The 17,367-nt window shown below is 37.0% G+C and overlaps 1 protein-coding gene across 2 annotated transcripts in view; it reads left to right on the forward strand.

Moving 5' to 3' along the window:
• UNC5C (unc-5 netrin receptor C) overlaps positions 1-17,367 on the forward strand; it is a 357,599-nt gene that overhangs the window by 9,468 nt on the left and 330,764 nt on the right. The window lies entirely within an intron of this gene.

A 17,367-nucleotide genomic window follows, 5' to 3' on the forward strand; every position in this document is an offset into this window, starting at 1 on the left:
TGTAGGCATTCTTAAGGACCGCTCTTCCACAGAAGAATTTGCTTAATTGGAATTTTATCTTTAATATCATGATGGTACATTTAAAAGGTATTGCCAGTATATTTCTTTATTTATTGGTGAACGTAGGTATTATATTTGTTTAGATTTACATGTACATGCATACATTTATGTAGACTCAGAAGGATCACAGTGAAGAAAGTTATAGCTTACTGACTATAACAGAACTAAAAAAATAAAGAGGAGTACTAGGAAAAGTGTTAGCAATAGATGTGTTTTCCCAGTAGGGGTGGGGGTAATCAGTTTGTTGGATTTATTCGAAATGACGATAATATGAAAGACACACGTCCCTTTTTATTGAATTATATAACTCTAAAATTATTTCCTAGGAGGTTATTTCCAGGCAGACTCTTAGCGAAATGAAGAGTTACAAGGAATAGACGGATATAGTTCAGTAATTCCCTGTGAGCATATATATATGCTGGCACAAATTGTGTGTGTGTGTGTGTGTGTGTGTGTGTGTGTATAACTATTTTTGTCTTATGAGAGTGTTTTCGAATAGGCTTGGCAATGTCTTTAGAGAGAAAACAGAACCTATCAAACAATGTAAACAAAACTTATTTTGCTTATAAAACAAATTCATAAAGGTAGTCATTGACTAGGGAATCAAATGTAATCACTGCTTTATAACTGAAAAAAAATTATACTCTACTTATCTGCAACAAGTTCCTTCCTCTCTGCCAGGTGCTAAGTCATTTGCATAGTGTCCACTAGAGGTGGCTCTCATTTGCTCAGTGGCATATCCATAGAGACAAGTTGTCTCCTGTCTTCCCCACTTTCACTGGCTTATTTCAACGTGTTGAGAAATTCCCCTTGTTTCTTACTCAGCAGACTATAATTTGTTGACCAAGGGAGGACAATAACTTCTATGCATACGTGGGTAAAATCCTTCATCCACACGCACGAGTCCCTCTCTGGGTACTCTTTAGAAGCGACATCATTTCCGTGGTAAGCACCTTGCCTCGGGTGACCTCTTTTGTGGACTGGTCGAAGGAGAGGTCAGTTATGTGGCCCTTCTCTGAATTCAGTGATGATTTGTTTCAACTTCTTAATCAAATATGGAGTTATGTTTCTAGGCTGCAGAATATTTGATTTTCTTGGATTCTCTTCAAAGCTGTACAGGTGACTTTATTTCCAGGTATCTCCATTATATCCATTGAAAGTTATTCAAATTAACTGATGAATGGATAAAGAAGATGTGGTTTACATATACAATGGAATACTACTTGGCAATGAGAAAAAATAAAATCATGCCATTTGCAGCAACATAGATAGAACTGGAGGGTATTACGCTAAGTGAAATAAGTCAGTCAGAGAAAGCAGATATCGTATGTTTTCACTCATATGTGAATGTTGAGAAACTTAACAGAAGTCCTTGGGGAAAGCAAGGGGGAAAAAACAGAGGGAGGGAGGCAAACCATAAGAGACTCTTAAATACAGAGAACAAACTGAAGGTTGATGGGGGGTGCGGGAGAGGGGAAAGTGGGTGATGGGCATTGAGGAAGGCACCTGTTGGGATGAGCACTGGATGTTGTATGTAAGCCAATTTGACAATAAATTATATTTTTTTTAAAAAGAAAGTTATTCAAATGAACTAATAAAGTTAGTTGAGGGGGGGAAGGGTTGTTACTACTGAAAGAATATACAGAATTTCACTCCAGATAGAGGGGTAGTTATGCTTCCTTGCTTATATTCAGTATTGTATTAAATGCAAATTGATACATAAATATTTATATGACGCATCAACATGTGAATACGTAATAATTTGCGCCATACATTTTCACATCACTTGGTGTTTCTGAACTAGAGTTTTAAAAATATAAATAAATGCTAGGGTTCAGAATATTTTTTGTACGACCTCTGTCATACGTATCATACATTCTTGGATGATGTGGGGTTCTCATAGCGAAATATGTAGTATTCTGCTAAGAATGGCAAAATAAATAAGAAGGCCTCACAAAGTTTTGTGATTACAAGTCTAAATGCTAATGAAGGTGGTTGCCTGTTTAATGCTGAATTGCAAGGTTAAAAAGAGGGTCTTAAAGATAACAGCAGATTCCAGAGTCCTTGAGTTTGTTTTGCATTCAGTGACAGTCACTAAATTAGGGAAAGGAATGCTCAAACAACACACTTGAGGAAAAGTGATTTTTATAGAAAGGAGCCATTTCTGCTAATAGCCAGTAACTGCACGTAACCCCTCTGACATTAAAAGTCCATTAGCTAAGCCCAGTTTAAATAGCAGCTGATGCACTGTCAGCTAAATGTACATGGGAATTTTTTCATATAATGCAGTAATAGCAGTTCTATATTTTTTTCCCCTAAAACTACATACATTAAGTAAAACAAATGTCATCCGATAGCAGTGGCAGGGCTGCTAATAAACAGGCAAAGATTTGTGATGAAACAAAAGTAACAGTCTATATAACAAGAAGATAATAAATGGTTGGGATGGTTTTAAAAGGAAGTCTGAGAAAATTCATATGGAGAAGCTTAAGCTGACATCCAGAAAGAGTTGTTTCCTTAGAAGCACATATTAATGTGCACTACTTTGAGATATTCATTTTAAGTGAAGTGATTTTTTTTTAAACTGTTAACCTCAGTGTTTAGTTTTTCAGTGTACTTTGAAACTACAGGAAGCCCCCTCCCTGAGGCACTGTTATGTGTATAAATGGAGCTGGGGAAGACACAAGGTGATTGAGGGAAGAAAACAAGGGAAAAAGTGAAACCAGAGGTATAATTTCCTATGTGGTAATATTTTAAGGTAATGATTATGGTACTATTTTTAAAAGCAATGTGATGTTGCCTGCAATGAAATCAAAAGTTAAAATGTCCATTTTATACACCCCCTCCCCCATTGTTTCCATCTTTGGGATATCTTCTGATCTCCATTTAAGCATCTGAAAGACAAGATGTTTTACTGCAAATTATATTAGAATCCAAGAATCTTTCGCAAGTCATCTTAAGAGAATTTTCAAAGACCGTGTTCTGTAACTGTCAGCCCATTGTGGAGACGAAGCGTGAGGGTTGCTCAGTAATCTAGTGTGTGAGTGGAGAACAGGGCAGTGATTATCAGTGGCTGTCATGCTCACACAACTATAAAGTAGTACAAGAACCTCCATGCCGAACCCCCATTATCGGACCATTAGTGAAACACTGTGTAGGCAACAATGGAGAGCCCTGATTAAGCTTATAACTTCAATCACTTGGGCATAAGCTTTATGTATATGTTCACATGGTCATTTGGGTTCTCATCAGACTCTTAGTACTCAGCATTATTCACCAATTTGTTTATAAATTTGAGAATTATTTATAAGTTTATTTAAGTCTACACTGAGACATTTATTTATAAATTTTAGTCAAACCTGAGGCATCGCATCATTTGTTCATTTATTTTTTTAAAAATGGTCAATTTTTCTCTATATGATTTTTAAAAAATCTCACATCAACCTACATTGCTTGACAATGAAAAGAAAAGAAATATGAAAAAAAAGAGGACTACTGTTTAATCACAACAGGGAGGCAGAGATCTCTTTTTTATTCCCAGATTTTCATATAAGCATTTTTTGTTTTCTATTTTGGAATGTTTATTTATTTTTGAGAAATAGAGAGACAGAGCTCAAGCAGAGGAGGGGCAGAGAGAGAGAGAGGGAGACACAGAATCAGAAGTAGGCTCCAGGCTCTGAGCTGTCAACACAGAGCCTGACGCGGGGCTCGAACCCATGAACCATGAGATCATGACCTGAGCTGAAGTCAGATGCTCAACCGACTGAGCCACCCAGGCGCCCTGAGTGTCAGAGAATTAAAACCATGTTAGATGTATGCCTATGTGTGGACTCAGTAATCACCTGACATAGGAAATTAATCAACATCCATCGAAAAAATATTAATGTCTACAACCAAGACTATTCCTGTGGTAACTGTGCTAGGGAAATACTAATGGAAGCTCTTACGTAAATCTTGTGGTAAAGAGGAATGACCTGCTAAACTCTTAAGCTTGAAAATTGCATCCAAGTTAAAAACCTCTTAGTTTCACTCCACATTTGCACGTAGAATATCAGAATAATAATCTTATTTGCACCATAGAATTGTGAGGATTAACAGTTATCAAAAGCAAAGAACTGAGAACAGTGCCTGGGACCTCTTGCATTTTCATTATGTAAGCCTATGCTATCCAACAACTTTCATCTGGCACTACTATGAAAATAATTAAATGTATCACAAGAATGAGAGGATTGCACTCAGTAGGGAGTACCATCAGGAGGAAAAATGCCAGGTGAAGCCACAGAAAAAATGTCACAGGTAAAATTCTTATAAGAAATTGGTAGATTTTGAGGGACACCTGGTTGGCTCAAGAGGTTAAGCGTTCGACTTCGGCTCAGGTCATGATCTCCCATTTTGTGAGTTCGAGTCCCACTTCGGGCTCTGTGCTGACAGCTGGGAGCCTGGAGCCTGCTTCAGATTCTGTGTCTCCCTCTCTCTCTGCCCCTCCCCCACTTGTGCTCTGTAAAAAAAAAAAAAAAAAAAAAAAAGAAATCGGTAGATTTTGAAATGAGACTTTTATACTCAGTTATGAAATTTTAATTTTACATGAAAGCTTTTTGGAAAGTCAGCACGTTTGTTTCAGTTTTCTGGACAATCAAGTTAATATGGTATCTTTTTTCCTGCGCAAAATTCTGAATTTAGAATATACTCCATTAAAACTAGGACTGAGTAAACCTCAATGAAAAAACAGTTTATACTTTTTTCCACTATAATTGACTTTACTTGTAAAGACAAATATAGGTTAAAAACCAGAAAAAAACAAAAGTAAATTCTTTACTTTTGGCTAACATTTAAATTCTTTCTAGAGGAATAAAAACAATTGTTCTTGCGCTTTATATTCTCTCTTTTTTTAGTTTATTTATTTTGAGAGAGAGAGAGAGAGGGAGGGAGAAAGAGAGAGCAAGTGGTGGGGGAGCAGTGAGGGAGAGACAGAATCCCAAGCAGACACAGAGCCCAAGCCTGGGCTCGAAGTCACAAATCATGACATGAACTGAGCTTAGATCAAGAGTCCGGCTACTTGAGCCACCCAGAAACTCCAATTGTGTTTTATATTCTTTAAAATGCTTCATTGTTAAACTAAAATAAGACAAAACATAAAACCCCTTTTTTTTCATAAAAATGTGTCAAATTTGACAGGAAGAACATAACCCAAACAACCCAAAATAATTCAATTGTGGACCTTTAACAAATAGAATATAATACATGCATTAACTGAACAAACAAGAATAACTCATTCACCACACCAAAATGATACACACACAGTAAACACTTTAGATAGACCCTGTAGAACACTGATTCCTTTGTAATTTTCTTTGACCGAAAAGCAAAGTTTAATACTTTTATTTTTTAACGTTTATTTATTTTTGGGACAGAGAGAGACAGAGCATGAACGGGGGAGGGGCAGAGAGAGAGGGAGACACAGAATCGGAAACAGGCTCCAGGCTCCGAGCCATCAGCCCAGAGCCCGACGCGGGGCTCGAACTCATGGACCGCGAGATCGTGACCTGGCTGAAGTCGGATGCTTAACCGACTGCACCACCCAGGCGCCCTAATACTTTTATTTTTTAACACTAACCATCCTCCCTCACTTTCCCAAGTGCAGTGCTGTAGGAAAACATCCAACTTTATAAAGGGAAAAATAACAAGAATTCTAGAATCAACAATGTGGTTTAGTCCCTGCATAATTATAAAAACCTTTTATATTTATAGGATCTTATTCCATTTAAAGAACCCAGCAGAAGCAACCTAGACTGTTTTTAATGATTGATTAACCTGCTTATTTGTTTTTGTTTTGTTTTAATGTATGTAGCATTTGGTTTGTAGTAGTTTCCTTTCAAGATTTCCAGGGGGAAAAATTGCAATCACAAGAAAAGGTGAGACTGTATTTATAACTCCTTCTTCTAGGCTATATCTGTTTTTTTGTTTTGTTTTGTTTTTTAATAAACACAAACTGATCTTCAAAACTCTAATTTTCTGCACATTAAACTGTCTTAGGAAGTTCTGTTGTGTGAGTAATGAGGGTTGTTTTTTTTTTTTTAAGTTTATATGAAAAATATTTTGTGCCAGAATTCATGTTTCCTTGCTACTGTTTTATTGAGGGGTGGTGGGGATGGGAGCAATTCAGAAAGCCAAGTTGTTATAACAAAGTATTATTTAACAAAACTTAACTTATTTCACAGAGTCTCCTATATTTAGATATTTGCAAACACTTTAACATGTCAACCCTTTAATGATGTTGTAGTATAAAAGATGACATATGTTACCTAAATATATTTCAAATGTGTCCATTTCTTCAACTAGATCACTGAGGTAGGTTCTCCCTGCTTCTTGTCCTACCCCACTCTCAGCTGTCCCCCACATAGGTGCCAGGCAAATCCTAACAAATGTCATCAGTAGAGCTCTTTGTCTTAAAATCCTTTGGTGGCTTCTCACTGTGTCTAGAGCCCAATCTGAAGTTTTTAACATGCTGACAGACATATTTGTTCTTAGGCCTCTGCCTTCATCGCTGGAATGCCTCCATGGTTATAGTCTCCTCAGGCTGTGCACCTTCCCCAAATCTGGCACAGATGTTGCAGTGCAGCTAGATGAGGGAACATCCTTCAGGGTTTGTTAGCAAGCTGGCAGTGAGTGAGCATCGTGGTTCTTTGCTTTGCTGTCAACAAGTGCTCATTCCTTATGTTCCATTCCTTCCCCTGGCTGATTTTGGTTCCATCTTCGTCTCGATTTAGATCTTCATTCCCTCATGAAGCCCCACTTCACATCCCATTGTAGCACTCGTTTCTTTTTCCTGCATCCCCAGCTAGCGTGACGGCATGAGGAGGACAGGAACTGTGTTCCTCATGGAATCTCCAACATGTGATCGAGATCTTTTGGATGATGTTGGATGAAGACATATTTTGTCCATGCATAAATAACACATCTTAGAGCGGCTTTTGGTGACGACTCATGGTGATGGAGTTAGTGGGGGGCTTTCCGGGTTCTCTCCATCATCCACTTCTAAGAACTACCGGACAGTGAGCTGAATCTGAAGTCGATAGGTGGAAAGTGAGAAAAGTCTTGTGACTGAAAGTTCACCATCTCTTAGATGCTACCTGAGAGGCCACACTCCTTACCTATCTTCAGAAGTCCATTCCTACCTTCGTATTGTCCGCCCTATAGTTTGGGGCTATTAAGTAGTGAAGAACTTGGATTCTCTTATGGTTGAAGGAAATAAACCTCAGTCAGTTGATGGGTAAGCAGTCTGACTACTTGGTCGCATCAAGTTACCTAAACCCGGAGTGAGGAGTTACAAAGGTCTACAAGCACAATAGCACCTGAGAACCCCCTGAGAACCTTTCTGATGATTTAATTGTAGAATTCTGGCATAGGGAATACTGCTAAATAAATTGATTGTGCTATCACGTGATGCAGTTGTTTTATGTTAGGATTATTATTGTGTGGAAAATTGCCCGATAGGGTGGTATTTTTTGTTCTTTTCATTATAAAGTGAACAAGCCTCTTGTATGCGTCTTAGTCTGTTCAGGCTGCTAAAGCAAAATACCACACAGACTGCGTGACTTGTACGCAATATAAATTTATTTCTCACAGTTCTGGAGGCCGGGAATCTAAGATCAAGGCACCATGATGGTCACATGGGTAAGAACCTACCTGCTGGTTCACAGTTGACTATCTTCTCTCTGTGTCCTCACGTGGTGGAAAGGGTGAGGGATCTGTGAGGGATCTCTTGTTTAAGAACACTAATCCCATTCATGAACACTCCACTCTCATAACCAAAGTATCTCTCAAAGGCCCTCACCCGGAATACCATCATCTTTGGGAGTTAGGATGTCAATATAAGAGTTTGAGGCGGGAGATGCAAACATCCAGACAAAGCAGTATAATAGTATGAATATGAGGTGGTGGGGAGGACTTTGTGATGGGGAGTGGGGGTAGAGTGGCCCAGATTCAACAAAAATAAGTCTGTTTTGGAGTGCATATTCAGTCTAGCTGTTTCCCTGTAATTGACTATTATCTCACAGTTCTTTTGGTGGGACCACAGCCTATTATCTTTGGCCAGGATATTTTGGTTTTTAGACTAGAAAATAGTATAGTGAAATGTATCATTATATATAGCATTATTGAATCAGATATTCTCGTAGGCACTTTTAAAGGTGACCAAAACATGTTATGGATTATGCTACATTGCCAGCAAAGAGGAAATTATAACAAGTAACTGCTGCTTTTTCGTTCAGACTTTGGTAAACACAGACCCAACTTGTCCTGAATAATTACCGCAGAGAGCTGTTCAGCGGTCTTTAACTGGTAGTTGTTTGTAATCAAGCAGCCTGAATCTTGCCTTGACATAAAGCAGAGGAAGTGGTTAGGAGACAGACATGTAATTATCAGCAGCAGGTGCCCATAATGGAATGCCACAGAGATGTTTAAAGGGCAAATATGACTTTAGGAAAGACTTCAGGACTGTCAATTTAGACCAAATGACATCTAAATAAAAACGGACTCAAAAGCAGTATTAAAAGAATATTATTTTGTAAACAATAGAAAATGAAATAAATTCCTTTTATGCAAATTAACCTCTTTCATATGCCTAAAGATATGAAGTCTAAATGAGATTTGACTCCATTTTCAGAAAAGGGATGATTTAACATTAGACTTTTTTTATTATTAAAAGGTATATTTAAGTTGTAAACAAAAGCTTTGCTCTCTCTATTTTAATAAGTAGCACATACTTATTATAATTTATCACATGATGAATGAATGAAAAATTAGTTTCTTTTTAAAACACATTTTCATGGCCTCAAAGGACATCAAATCATTAATTTCATGAAGCTATATAACCAAAAAAATTTATTTCAATTACATAAGCTAACAGTTTTTTCCATTGTCACTTGTAAGTTAAGGAATAAAAACCGAGGAAACTCTGTACTTAATGGAATCCCAAACTTTCAATACACTTAATGTTTTACTAGTTTACGGTATATTAATTTATTATACATTTGTAAATTGATACAAATTTCATCTTTCACTGTTAACATTTTTTATTATCACCCGTTTCTAAAAGAAATAAAATATCATCCATTCTAAGTGGTACTTAGAATAATGGCCCATACAATGTAATATAGACAATAAAAGCTAGTAATCAAGAGTGGGAGGCCTGGGTGGCTCAGTCGATTAAGTGGCCAACTCTTAATTTTAGCTCAGGTCATGATCTCATGGTTTGTGGGATCGAGCCCTGCCTCGGGCTCTGCACTGACAGCATGGAGTCTGCTTGGGATTCGCTCTCTTCTCTCTCTGTGTCCCCCCAACAAAATAAATAAAAATAAATATTTAAAAAAAGTGAAATCAAGTTATAAAAGAAACATTAAGTATAGACTTTTAATGCCAGCTCCCTTTTAAGAAATGCATGTAACTAAGATGTTTTGATAGTGTGCTATTATTTCAGTGTTTTCTTTCATCTTAAACTATGGTTTATATTAACTTACAAGAAATTCTATTTTGGGAGGCATAGATAGACTAAGAAACCCAACAAAACATAATGCCAGCATGGTGGTTTACATTTGTGGAGAATTTTCTTTTTCTTTCTTTTCCAAGTAAGCATACACTTTGGCTGTGTGTGTGGTTTTGTTGTTGTTGTCGTTTTTCTTTTTTTGTTTATTTGTTTTGTTTTGTTTTTTTTTGTTTTTTGTTTTGTTGTTGTTGTAATTGGAGTAAATGAACTTCATGGAACTAAACATCTTCTAATGGAGAGAGAAAATCATGACATATCTTATGAGCCCATTCATTCTCTCATGTGCTTACCACGTATTTTGGGGAATATTTGTTTTCCTGCCCAATGTAACCATATATTTATAACTATAAAAACAAATGGATAAGTCAGTCATTCACTGCCCTTGCCAGAAATGCCTTCAGCTTTCCACAGTTGTTGTATGTCAGGATCTTGCCCTACTTAAAAGGAAGACATAAGATTTATTCTGGAAACTTACCAGGACAGACCAGCCCTCAAAAATGTGAAGGAAAAGATCTCTGTAGCTAAATTGAAATAAATTTAAGTCACATTGGATGCATTATACTTAAGATAACTCCATCTAAAAATATATATGTGAGTTGTAGAGGGTCTCCGTTCTTATTCAGAGTGGACACCAAGTATGGAAGACAGATTCAAGAATTATTGAAAAACAGATGAATAAAAAAAAGAGAGGGACACTATTTTTATGATCTGTAATTTATCTTCATACGGTGACTGATTTGGGGTTTTCTTCAGATTATCAGGTAGATTAAACTAAGCCTGATGTAAGGGTCTGCAGTTGTTGTAGGTGGAATAATGCATCCAAATGGTTGCCCGCATTCCCACTAGTGAAATTTAAAATTTACATGAAGAGAAAGATGTGACAAGAACTGGTAGAGGTGGAAGTTAGAATATATTTCTATTTTAACATGTAGTGTATTCTCTCAAATCATGGTTCAGGTTAGCATTTCTGTGGAGAAAAAAGTGTAGCACATCTGAGAATAAGTCTTCAGTTAGGAAGTATTCATTACTCTATCCCCACAGAGGTAAATGGAATAGATAATATACAGTACCTGTCTTTTATTTTACTATTATTATTTTTAATGTTTATTTATTTTTGAAGGAGAGAGAGAGAGAGAGAGCAAGCATGAGCTGGGGAGGGGCAGAGAGAGAGGGAGACACAGAATCCGAAGCAGGTTCCAGTCTCTGAGCTGTCAGCACAGAGCCCTATGTGGGATGGAACTCATGAACCCAGAGATCATGACCTGAGCCAAAGTCAGACTCTTAACCGACTGAGCCACCCAGGCGCCACAGACATATGGTACCTGTCTTTAAGAAACTTAAAATCTTGTTAGGAAGATAAAATACTGCAGGAAAAGTTGGAAAATTGACATAACAAACTAAATAAAAATATTTTGAAAGAGATAAAAGGAGATACATGTGATTTGGTGCTATAACTTTCTGCTGGGATAAACTTAGCTAATTTTGAGAAAAGAATAAATCAATGTCTCTCATTCCCTTTAAAGTGCTACTTTCACTTAACTTCGAGGCCACTGAAGATGTTTTGTTATTGCTGTACAAGATTCTATTCTCTCTTCCCTTTTTCCCATTTTCTTTCCCTTTCAATTTTGAGAGTTCTTCCCTCTGGCTTCTCCTATGAACAGCACTTGTCTTTGCCTTGAAGTGAGGAGTTACAGAGACCTGGTCTCTGATTTCTTGAGTCCCTCTTTGCCTTTTCTCTCTCAGGGCTACATTACATTTCACAGTGCAAAATGACCCTCCAATCCAAATTTAGCAGTTTTATTACATACTCTGTAGCTAAGCTACTTTAGGCCAGACATTACCGCATCTCTCAGCAAGAGTTTGAGTTTGTCAAGTCGGGCAGGTTTGTTGTCTCCTTTTAAATACAGTTTTACATGTTTCACAACTTGTTTGGATATTGAGTAATGGTCTCCTTGGCGTTCTGATGTTTATGAAATGATGTCAGTGCTTGAAGGTAGAGGATTGCTATGTTAGATATTTCCCCTTCTCTGTAAAGGATATGTGAAGGGGAGGGGGACCTCTCGCAGGAATCCCTCTGGGTGAGATAATGGATAGAATTAAGCATAAGCCCACCTGTACAACTACTTCAAAGACAATTGTAGACATTTCTAAAAGTATCTAAACTTCATCATGTACCTCCAAATTGGAAGGACCAGAGGGATTTTTATGAACAATAATGAAAGTTAGATTTCAAACTAAAAACATAAAAATGTTTTGCTTTACGTCTTTCACAAATAAATGTGAAACTATAGACAATTAGATAATTGATAGATATGGATTCAAGATTTGATAGTGTCATAAATTTTGGAGCTATAATGTTCTTACTTTGTAGTTCTCCCTTTAGTAAAGGCTTTTTAACTTTTTCTCATGCCTTTTGTCATTTGGAGAGATGAACAGGATTCCTAGGGTAAACAGTGTATATGATGCCAGTGAATATTTCTGAAGCTCTGGTATTTTCCAGTTTTAGAAATGTGAAAACAGAAAGGTGGGAAGAATGCGAGAAGAGTGCAAAGTGATTTTGCAGGATAGTATTGCAGCCATGCATGTGGTAGGATCTTATTTAGGTTTCTGAAATGATTGGATTAAAAATACATATAAGGAGGGGCATGTGTGTGCCTCAGTCTGTTAAGCGTCCAACTTGGGCTCAGGTCATGATCTCATAGTTTGTGAGTTCAAGCCCCACATCCAGCTCTGTGCTGACAGTTCGGAGCCTGGAGCCTGCTTTGGATGCTGTATCTCCCTCCCTCTCTATTGTCTCTCCCCCCCCCCTCCCCCCCAGCTTGTGTTCTCTCTCTCTCAAAAATAAATAAATAAACTTTAAAAAAAATACATATAAGGAAACTTCATATTTTAGATTGCTAGGAAAATCACTCCATATTCTCTCAGATGAACTCTTCATATCTTTTAGCAAATGCTATTCTTCTTGTTTGACCCACTAATTTTAAGTCTATGAAAATAGACAATTCCTTTTTCCTAAAGTATATGACAATTATGTTATATGTTTAATATAATAATATATATGCTTTACTATGTTAAATTTATATACATAAAATATATTGAGATTAATATCTCTGTGTGTGCCAACTTGAAGATCATAAAGAAAGATTTGGCAAGTGAGAGCTACTCCAATATTTAAAAAATCCCAAGGTCTTACAGCTTAAGAAATAAGACTAAGGGGTCTTTCTTTAATTTAAATTTATTAACTCAATTTGGTAACACTGATCAGAAGCCCTATGTGCAATTATATATCTTGGTGATTAAAAGTCACAACATAAGGGTCGCCTGGGTGGCTCAGTCGGTGAAGCATCTGATTCTTGATTTCGCTGAAGTCTCGGTCTCAGAGTTCATGGGTTTGAGCCCTGTGTGGAGCTCTGTGCTGACAATGCAGAGCCTGCTTAAGATTCTCCCTCTCTCTGGCCCTCCCTTGCATTCACATGCATGTACCCCCCCCCCAAAATAAACTTTATAAATAGAAGTTAGTTAACTTATTATTTCTCAATAAATATAAGTTATGTAGTTAGAATAAAACAATGTCAAAGACAAGAAAAATATGTTAAGTCCTAAGTGGTGTAAAATTTCAAAAATACTGCTCTATTTTGTGTATTTGTGTGAGTGTGATGTGTTTTTATCATTAGTTATTAAAATACTTGGAGTTGAAATTGATCACATTGCTAGACTTGAGGTTAGTCAGTTTTTGTCATTTGATTTTATTTATTTGAATTTGTAGAATTTTAATTGATTTTTAAATATTATTTGATTTGAAACTTTATTCTCAAAAGCTATGATATCGTGCCTGTATTAAAGACGTTTTGGTTCCTATTCTTGGTTTTTTTAGTACTACATATTCTTTAAAAAAAAAAAACTACAAATGAACTCTCAGCTATTTCTGTTTATGAGGGAATTAATACAAATAATTATTCTTTTCTTTTTTATTGTTAGTTTGTAATGTTGGTAACATAACTATCTTAGGATCATTTTCCAACCCATATATGTAGTTTCAGAGAGTCTAACAGTGCAAAAATGACATATTGTGAGAATATTCTACTTTGGAGAATGAGAGGTCCATTTGGGGCTCAAAGTCCACTTTTTTTTTTTTTAACTTGAATTACTCCATTATACAACATTTGGGATTTTGTTCATTAGTGGTGATTATTTACGTCGGGCTTTAATTATGATTTTAACACACAAATTTAAAACTTCATAGATATTTTAAGTAACACATTTGTGCTAGTATCACTGATTAGTTTAGTTATCTTAACCTATTTCTGACCATTCTTCATTAATTTTTTCATTGATTAACAAATCCAAATTTAGAATGTATCTTCACTAAAATTTATGTAGAAGTATATTCATTTATATTTAGTATTATAAACTCTTTTTTTAGAGCATTTCTTCATCAGATCCAATCTTATCATTGAACCAACTTCTCCATTTATCTGCAGTGTGTTGAACAGAAGATTGGATGCATTATAGTGACCCAGAGATAGGGAAGCCACATAATTATTGCCTAAATTAGGTCATTTTTGTGAGTGAATGGGAAAGCTATTAAGAAGTATTCCTGGATGACAGTCATAAACTGGGTTTGTCCTAAGTAAATGGGATGAATAATCACCCTAGGAAGAGGACTCTGAGATCCTGCAGTAGCTTTGAAATCACTAGGAAAAAAAGTGAGTTTGTATTTGCAGTGGTTTTAAGATTAAATATAGTTTACTTGATGTCTTTTAAAAGTTATTATCCTTTGGTGCTAGGTTGAAGAGAATCGCTGAGTAACCCGAACAGCTACTTTGTTGCCCTGTCAAATTCTCATGCCTCATGCTTACATTCTTTCCTGAAGCCTGTTTGCAAGGCATTGTAGGAAGTGAAACAGTTTGCTTCCAATAAAAGATTAATTATTTGTGAAGGTAGTGGAAGTCAAGATTTTTTTTTTTTAATCCTAGAATAAATTTTGCCAGAGTTGATCTTACCCGGTTTTCTGCCATTCTTATTAGTTGTCATTTTACTACTGGGAATTGTCACCAAATGGTCATCCCCTTTGGGAGGCTCTATCAACATGTTCATTATGGGCAGCCCTTAGCTACTCAACAACAGAACACAAAACAGAAAATCTTGAGAGTAACCTTCTGTAAGTTGATTTACTTGTCTTAGTTGGTTTCTACTTCAGAGCATAGAGAAATTCAGCTGAGAGGACTGAAAATGTAATTTTGGACTGAAAAGAAGTAATATTTCCAAACAAGTATTTTGGACATTGGCAAGATATATTTGCTATATGTATGTTTGTTTTTATAAATGGTTTTAGCTCACCGATAGGAAATTTACATAAGGTTTTTTTTTTTAAGTGCTTATTTTGGATGAGAATTTTGGTGATACCTTTTTGAGCTACATATATTTCACAAGTTTTTATCTTGGGGAATTTACAGAGGTCATTTTATTAAAATTTTCCATAATAAAAAACACAAAAAGAATAAATAATGATCAAATGCCCATAGTCATTGAGTTTCAAAATGCAGTTTTACAATTGTAAGAGGATAAGGTTAGAATTTTGCTTAAGAAGAAGAAGAAAGCAGATCTAATTTACTGCAGTACTTGAACCTGCATCTATATTTTAGCAAGAATAAACTTGGGGAAACAATTAGTTGTATTTACTCAGTCAGAACTAATGCATAAGGCCAGCAACACAGGGGAGGGCATTCTCAAAATTGCTACTATTATGTATATTATACTTCCTTTTGGCATTTGAGCTTCCAAATGTATTCCATCAACTCTGTGTGCAATGTTTCTTTTTTTGACAGGGGCATGTGGAGGGAGGGCTTTCTCTAATTCAGCCAGGCTTCAGTGACCCACTAATTTGGCATCATTTTTAAAAAAAGGAACACATGAGAAGCTGAAACCCAGATGGGGAACTGACTTGCCTTGTGTTCAGAAACTTGACCTACCCAGAACATATATTTTACAGATGAGGAAACAGACCCCTATAGAGCCCAGAGTTCACACAGGTGTTACTGCAGAACTGGGACTACAACTCATGTCCCCTGGCTCCCGGATCCAGCTGCTTTCCACCACGCAGCACTGCATCTTCAGCTGCCCCCATGCAGATTTATTTTTCATGCCTCTGAGTCTTACTCTTCCTTGGCAAGCCCAACCGCCACCAGCTCCAATGCCTACTGGGACCAGTGAGTTTATGTGCGTATGTGGGCTGAGTGGAGGGTGACAGATACTGCTGGGGACTATGGCAAACCAAGAGTAAGTGTCCTGCCTGACATAGAAGGCTCCAGGTCCCTACTGCAGGAGGATGGGCCTGATATGGTAAGAGCTTCCAATGTGTCAAGAAAAGCCAGAAATCTCAGTTTTTATTGGAAATTTCCCAGGCAGGGCAGGCCAAAGAAAACTTGAATACAGGTGGACATTTGCCAGCTGCCGGCCGGAGTGCAACCTCCACTGCAGTCGCAGTCCTGTCTCCTCTCCCGAAGTGCAGCAATAGCCCTAGGCCCTGTTGCTACAGCATGCAAGGCAGTGTTTGTGCATTACCTCTTTTAATCCTCTCAACAGCCCGGAGAAGTGCTGAAGATGAGGAAACGGAGGCTCTACTTGTTGGAAATCATTTACCAAAAGCCCAGCAGCTAAATGCAGAGCTAAGGATTGAAGCCTAAACACCCTCACTCTCTTAAGCCTCTGTGATGGTCCAGCCCCATCACCGTTTGAATTAAAGCTACTGGTGAACCTTTCAGTTTTCCAAAGTCCATGGCAGTTCAGCTTTCAAAGGCTTCTTGAATTACCGCTACATAAAAAGCACTGCGTATGTAGTCGGGAGGTGAACAGTAGTATTTGAATAAAGCATGATAAGGTCGGCTATATAAACCAATGATTATTTTATTTTTCTTTATTTTTTAATTACTTTTTTAATGTTTATTTTTGAGAGAGAGAGAGAAAGCGAGCATGAGCAGGGAAGGGGCAGAGAGACAGAGAGGGAGACACGGAATCTGAAGCAGGCTTCAGGCTCTGAGCTGTCAGCACAGAGCCCAACTCAAGGCTCCAACTCACGGACCGTGAGATCATGATGTGAGCCAAAGTTGGATGCTTAACCGAGTGAGCCACCCAGGTGCCTCCAAACTAATAATTATTTTAAACGATGGAGTGTGATAATTTCGAGACTTTAAGTCAGATCTGTGGTATAATGAATTTTCAACTGCTTATTTGTTTGGCTCCTAGTTGGGTTGACATATATTTCTTGTTATTTTTCTTCTGGAAAAAATGAATTAATTATTTGTATACTTGCAATAGAGATTAAACTAAGGCTTTAAAAAACTTTATTAGGACACTGATACCTTTGACTTTTATTCCTAAAGGGAACATTGTTTCAATTTGATATAGTATGTATTTGGAATTGGAACTCTAATTGACTCTTTTTTAATAGCAATTTGATTTTTTAATAGTAATCCTTTTATATGCAATTATTAAAATGAATTGTTACTATTTTGTTCCTTCAAATTTGAATACAGGAGGATCTTTTTCAGTTTAGTGAAACTAGTGGGATAATTTTTGAAAAGTAATTTCTTTTTTTTAAGTTTATTTATTTTGAGAGAGAGAGAGCACGCGTGCTTGTGTGCAAGTGGGGGAGGGGCAGAGAGTGTTGGAGAGAATCCCAAGCAAGCTCTCCTCACTCTCAGCGCAGAGTCTCATGCAGGGCTCGATCTCATGGAACCATAAGATCATGACCTGAGCTGAAA

Source organism: Felis catus, chromosome B1 (genome assembly GCF_018350175.1).
Source record: "Felis catus isolate Fca126 chromosome B1, F.catus_Fca126_mat1.0, whole genome shotgun sequence".
NCBI classification, from domain to species: domain Eukaryota; kingdom Metazoa; phylum Chordata; class Mammalia; order Carnivora; family Felidae; genus Felis; species Felis catus.